Raw genomic sequence first — 6422 nt, 5'->3', positions numbered from 1 at the left:
TAATGAGTGGTGTTATATGTGCATAATTAAGTATAGAACATAATGCTGAAAGAGATGCTCTTCTGATTTTTGGTTTATTTTTGCTATATACTATGTCTCTCATATTTAAAAGAGAATTAGACATTATTGAAAACATTCAACTTCAGTAATATTTAGCTATTTATTTTAATAGTGTGGCAGTTTTTAAAAAGGCTCCCCATTTTTTTTAATCCTACATTTAAGAGGTGAGGGTCCACATCCCCTACTCTTGGGTCTGAGTGGACTTCTACATATTTCAACCATTAGTGTATGATGAACTGACACTGAGTGACTTCTGAATTTTGGTCATAAAAAGCAACGCAGTTTCTGTCTTATTCACAGAAATACTTGGACCCGAAGCCCTGAGACACCGTGCATGAATTTTGACCAGCTGAGTCTGCCATGCTGTGAGGGAGCCACGCCATTCACAGGGGCCAGTGTAGGTATTTCTGTTGGCAATCTTAACTGTCCAATCATTCAACCCAGGAGCTTGCTCTGCAAGTGAAGGAGCCAACCAATGATTCCAAACCCAGTTCTTAAGTCACTGACCACCTTCTCATTTTCTAAGTTGAGTTTCTGGACATCATGGTGCATAGAACAATCATTGCTATGTCTTGTCAGAATTCCTGATCCACAAAATTTGTGAGTGTAACAAAATGTTTTAAGTTGAGTTTTTTGGTAGCTTGCATTCAGTAACAGTAACTGGTTTCTAATGTAATGGCCATTTTAATAGCAACATTTCAAACGGGTTTTCTTTTCAAGATCTACAGTATTAAAAAAAAAAAGTCAATGGGGCTCCTGGGTGGTTCGGTCGGTTAAGGGTCCGACTTCAGCTCAGGTCATGGTCTTGTGGTTCATGGGTTCGAGCCTCGCTTCAGGCTCTGTGCTGACAGCTCAGAGCCTACAGTCTGCTTCCTGGCTTCTGTCTCCCTCTCTCTCTGCCCCTCCCCTGGCTCATACTGTGTCTGTCTCTCTCTCAAAGATAAATAAAACATTTTTAAAACTTTAAAAAATAGTCAACATTTAGATTTAACTATAGGCAGAAACCTTTGGATTCCCAGATGTTTGCAGCTCTCTAAGCATGTGGATAAGCCTGAATTAGAAATGGTAGGAATTATTTTTATAAAGTCTGGCAACAGTTTCACTATATGAGAACAGCTGCTGGCTCTAAAGAGTAAGGGTTGCCATATTTAATAGCAAAACTAATATTGGTTTATTAAAAGTGCATTACTGATTTGTTCATTCTGTCAAATGACAGGTGCAAAACACATATGTCTCTATTTAAAATTCAGAGAAAAAAGATATTGAACATACTGTCTTGAGCTGTTTTAGACAACTGTGCTACACATTCATGCACAACAAATAACAAAATAAAAATAGAAACTTCAAGGATGTATACAGGGCAAGATGCAATCCCACAAAATAGTTTTCTTTTTGTCTTCCTGTAGTCAAGAATGTACTTCAGGACATTTACTCCCAGAAGCTGAGGCAAAGCATCCTTGGCAGGCTATGTTCCTGGTTCCCATCAGTTATGGTGGCATAATGGTGGCTTCGTTAATGATTGATTATATTGCAAAATTGAATACATTTGGTACAATACGAATCCATTGGGTAGCATCTGCCATGCACTTTCATCAATAATCTTATAGGACATGGATAGATCAGACGATTCTTGGAACTAATAAAAACATGGCTCATAACTAATTCCTTTAATTCTGCTGGAGACCAAAATATGGAATTGCCTTCAGCTTCTGTTTACACAGCCACGAGAAAACATCTTTCTCTCCTTGTGCTATCATGTTTCATTTCTACTGAGGCTTGATTACTTATTTTGTTCATCAGAATTTTCCCCAAATATTTTTGACTCTTTACCAGAATTAGAATTCAATTTCAGCAGATAAGGCTTAAAAAAAAAACACTGACAACTATTGAACATAATTTTAAAACCATTTTATTTTTTAAATTTTAAATTTATCTTTAGCATTCACATGAACATTTACATAAGGAAATCTCAAAGAAACAATTTTGAAGAGGAAGAGTTACTGTACTTTATTTATTTTTTAAGAGTTACTGTACTTTTAAATAAAAGCAGTTATAATTTACACTAAAACCTTGTTCATAGTTTCTGTGTCCCAGTTTACATTTCTATATTGCAAACATTGAAAAAACTGAGGTAATGATCAAATGATGGTGACCTTTGCAATTTTCTTTGCTTTACCTTGATTTCAACAAAGATCAATGAGCTAAATCGCATCAAATATGGCACATGGCTCAGCCTTCCAGGAAGAGAATTAGGATTAATATATAGGACTATGCATGTGGGCAGAGGAGATGGCCCCTGCATCACTGCTGATAACTATAACAATCTCATCAATATCATTAGGTCGACAGCTATTTATCTTACCCAGGGCTCTCTACTGTACTAAGAGACATATAGTTTGCAATATTAGTAGGTGTCCAGAGAGGGAAGTTCATAAAGTCGTTTTTAAAATTTATGAGATTTTGATAGTAGAGTTGTTTTTTGAAGGCTTATCTTTTGAATTAAATGCAAAGAATATAAAAGAAGAGTTTGGCATCATTATGGCCATATTAATTGTATTTTTTATTTATATTTCTTTTTAGTACAAATCACAAAGGAATTTTCTAAAAGGAGTTTTTTTTTTCTTGCTATTACGTTTCAGAAAGCAATACAGACGGAGAAGGCAAATAATACCTTCAAACTGAGGTTTATTTGATGTTTCAATCCCTGAAACACCTTTAGAATTATACCTATAATAGTGGCTTGGTATTTAATGTTATTCTACTTCTCCTTTCTTTTCTCATCTGTTTTTATGTAGTTTGATAGACTAGAATTCAAAGCCAATTGAACAGGGAGATTAAAGCTTATAGAGATAGAGAAAGAAAGAAAAGCTTTGTTGATAGAAGTTATAGAAAAGAATAGATTGAAAGTAGTCAAACAGGACTAAAGGAAGGAGAAACAACTAATAGTTGAAGGGAAAGATAGCAATCTTGAGAAAATACTGGTACCACTATAAGGGCTCAAATTTTTTTTTTTTTTTTTACTGGAAAGTGTTTAAAATGAATTTAATATTGGCATGTTAGGAAGTTTTAGGACAGGAGAAAGAGGGTTTTTAAAAAATTGTTTTTGATAATATAGTGTATTCTCAAATATTCAGAGGGACAGGGCTCTCTCCTCTTTGCTCCTGCTGTTTGCCTTCAGGCTATTTCACTGCTCATTAGCACCTTCACCAGAGAGTGGGCAGGAGGGAAAAAGAGCTGAAACATGAGTCACTCAATTACAGTTCTCATTAGGGGCTCTGGCAAAAAATGTATGGGTGGGCGGAGTCTGAAACTGACAGCTAAAGAGAGATGTGGAATTATCCATGGTATTCTCTTGTCCAAATCATTCTGCTCCCTGAATATCAGAGATAATTGCATGTTGACTGTATTATAATACATTTCCATAGCAATTACTGACATGTTTGCAGAAGGGAAACAAAGCAAAAGGGTGAAGTAATTATCTAGGTCAGTGGTTCTCAAATTTGAGCTTGCATTAGAATTACCTGCAGTGCTTTTTTAAAAAAAGGCAGATTGTGGGGCTCTACCCGTAGAATTTCTGATTGAATAGATGTGTGGTAGTGCCCCAAAATATGAATTTCCAGCAAGTTCCTAAGTGATGCTGTTATTGCTGGTCCACAGATTATACTTCAAAGATCATTGACCTAGATAATTCAGAAAACATTGCATAGTTGCTAACAAGAAATATAATTGACAGATTTTAATTTTTCTCTTTTATAGGGCTTATGAATCATTATATGATTTCTTATAAGAATTCTGGCAGCCATGCCATCCTTTTTGGTCTTATCCTAATTTGATATACAAAAAAAAAAAAGAAGAAGAAGAAAAAAAAGAACACTGAGTTGCTATTCATCTTCTTCAATAACATCTGTAAGTATAATGGCAAAAATGTATTATTCAGATATTTTCTTTCAAGTTCATTTTTATTTCATTGACTTACAGTTTGTCCATCTCAAACTATTAATTTACCAATCAAATGTCTTGAAACTATAGTTTTTCTTTTTCTGTTTTTTTTTTTAAATTTTTTAACATTTATTCATTTTTGAGAGATAGAGAGAGACAGAGTATGAGCAGGGAAGGGGCAGAGAGAGGGAGACACAGAATCCGAAGCAGGCTCCAGGCTCCGAGCCGTCAGCACAGAGCACGAAGTGGGGCTCGAACGCACGAACTGTGAGATCATGACAGGAGCTAAAGTTGGACGCTCAACCAACTGAGCCACCCAGGCGCCCCTTTCTTTTTCTGTTTTAAACTGTGAAAGCAGCATGTGATCTTTGAAAAAGAAATGTAAGGAAGTCTGAAGTAAAAATGCAGAAATCTTCACTTTCTACTTCCACTCAACCCATAATCTAAGGGTAGAGACATGTGGATATGTACAGCTACCCATATGGATACACAAAAACTACAAACGTAATAGCATTTATCAATATTTTTAATATATCTTACATGATTATAAGATACGACCATTGTATATATAAAGGTGTAAAGATATATTACGTAAAGATATATATAAAAGTCGTAGAGAAGAACAGTTTGTTTATATATAGTTGTACTACTAGATACAATTGTTATATATTTCTCCTGTAACTTGTCTTACATTTTTTAAATTGAAAATCTATTGTGGACATAGCAGAAACTGTTCATTACTTCTTCTATTCAGTCTCCCTTTTTTCTATATTAATATAACTGTAAGACTTTGGCTTTTCTTATGGACACCTAGATTAGATTTTATTTGATACATCCTGATTTGCAGTTTGTTGTGATCAAATTGAATGACTAGAAAGTGGCATAAATGTTGTATAAAACTTCCCCGAATATCTTTAAAACATTGGAAAATAAGCTGTATCAGAATCACCTGGAAGCCTTGTTAAAATACTGGGTCCCAACCCTAGTTGCAGACACAATAAATCTGAGATTAGGCCTGAAAATTTGCATTTCAGATAAATATCTAGGTGATGCTGATGCTGCTGGTTCAAAGACCACACTTTGAGAACCAGTACCTTTGTATACTTCTCTTTCCCTTATTCTTCCTGCTGGCTTAATGTGAACAGATGTTCCTGCTCAATCACAGACAGCCGTTTTGACATTATGGTAAAAACCACACGTAAGATGGCAGAACAGTAAGATTAAAACTACAAGGACCTCTGATGATTTATGAGACTTCACTGCCATCTCTGTACTCCCTACCTTTAGGTGAGAGAAGTACATTTCTGCTTTTTTATTTTTTATGTTATTTGTTTTTAAATTTTGACTTTTTTAGACTATTTTTTGTGTTCTCTCTCATTTGCAGTCAAATTGACATGGATTTCATAGGCATATTTTCATGTAAAATACATATAAATTCAATGTAATGGTTTTAACTGCTGCATAATATATTGTTTTATAGATAAATGAGTTTTCTTTTGTTACAATTAAATACAAAATGAAGACCAGATTTGAGAATTCCCTGAGCAGACAAAACTATTTAAACCACATAAGCAAAACTAACTCCATCTTATTTCATGAGCATAAGGAAATTTCTTAGGTTATTTCTTGTAAATGCTTCTGACAACCACAAAAGAAACTTGTCATCTTCCTAAAACTGGCATGTGATGACCACTTTTAGCCAATCCTCTGCCATCTAGAAGCCCTCATTGTAATAACTAACAGTTGAAAAGGGTAAACACCTTCCTCATTTTTTTACTTTGTGAGCCATCCTCTAACTTCATGCTACGGTGCTTCCTATCAGTCTTTGAATTTGAAGGCTTCCAGCTTGTGAAATGTTCTTATAAATACTCTTTCTAATACTTTCTAAATACTCTTTCTAAATACTATTTATTGATTTGGTAGTTTTAATTGTGCTATTTCTGGATGTTTGACAGTTTCTGAAATAAGAAGTGAGAAGCAAAGAAGACCCCTCAATGATGCTGCAGCTGATCAGCAAGCCGGTGCTGGACCCACAGACCCATTAGGGTCTTTCTGCTTTCTCGCCCACCCTGGAATTTGGAGGTGAGTCTGTCCTGGAGCCAAGCTCTGCTATCATTGTGTTTTAAACTCTCCAACCTGATTGTACATATCTATGTTTGAGTTTGAAGCTTCTTGTTAAGTTACCCTATGTTGTTCAAAGTGGGTGGTGCATGTAATGCCTTGTGTTACAAACAGGGCCCCTCATTGTTAAGAGGCCTTCAAAAATCTACAGAAGTCTATAGGTTGAAAACTCTTTCCCCACCTCTCTTATAAACTTTTGCTTCCTGGGGCACCTGGGTGGCTCAGTTGGTTAAGCATCTGACTTCAGTTCAGGTCATGATCTTATGGTTGGTGAGTTCAAGCCCTGCAGGGTGCTCTGTGCT

At 35.5% G+C, this 6422-nt stretch overlaps 1 long non-coding RNA gene across 1 annotated transcript in view; it reads left to right on the top strand.

Annotated features, from left to right (window-relative positions):
• The first annotated feature begins 3690 nt into the window (after window positions 1-3690).
• The window catches only part of LOC121016145 (uncharacterized), a 51629-nt gene continuing 48897 nt past the window's right edge, over window positions 3691-6422 (top strand). Inside the window, exons 1-2 of the long non-coding RNA XR_005784131.1 lie at window positions 3691-3966; window positions 5955-6081. This is a non-coding gene — a long non-coding RNA (uncharacterized LOC121016145). The remainder of the gene's footprint in view (window positions 3967-5954; window positions 6082-6422) is intronic.

Source organism: Herpailurus yagouaroundi, unplaced genomic scaffold (genome assembly GCF_014898765.1).
Source record: "Herpailurus yagouaroundi ecotype Mexico unplaced genomic scaffold, PumYag 209, whole genome shotgun sequence".
In the NCBI taxonomy this organism is placed as follows: Eukaryota; Metazoa; Chordata; class Mammalia; order Carnivora; family Felidae; genus Herpailurus; species Herpailurus yagouaroundi.
The sequence above is the reverse complement of the archived record's forward strand: the minus strand, read 5'-3'. Positions and strand labels throughout refer to the sequence as shown.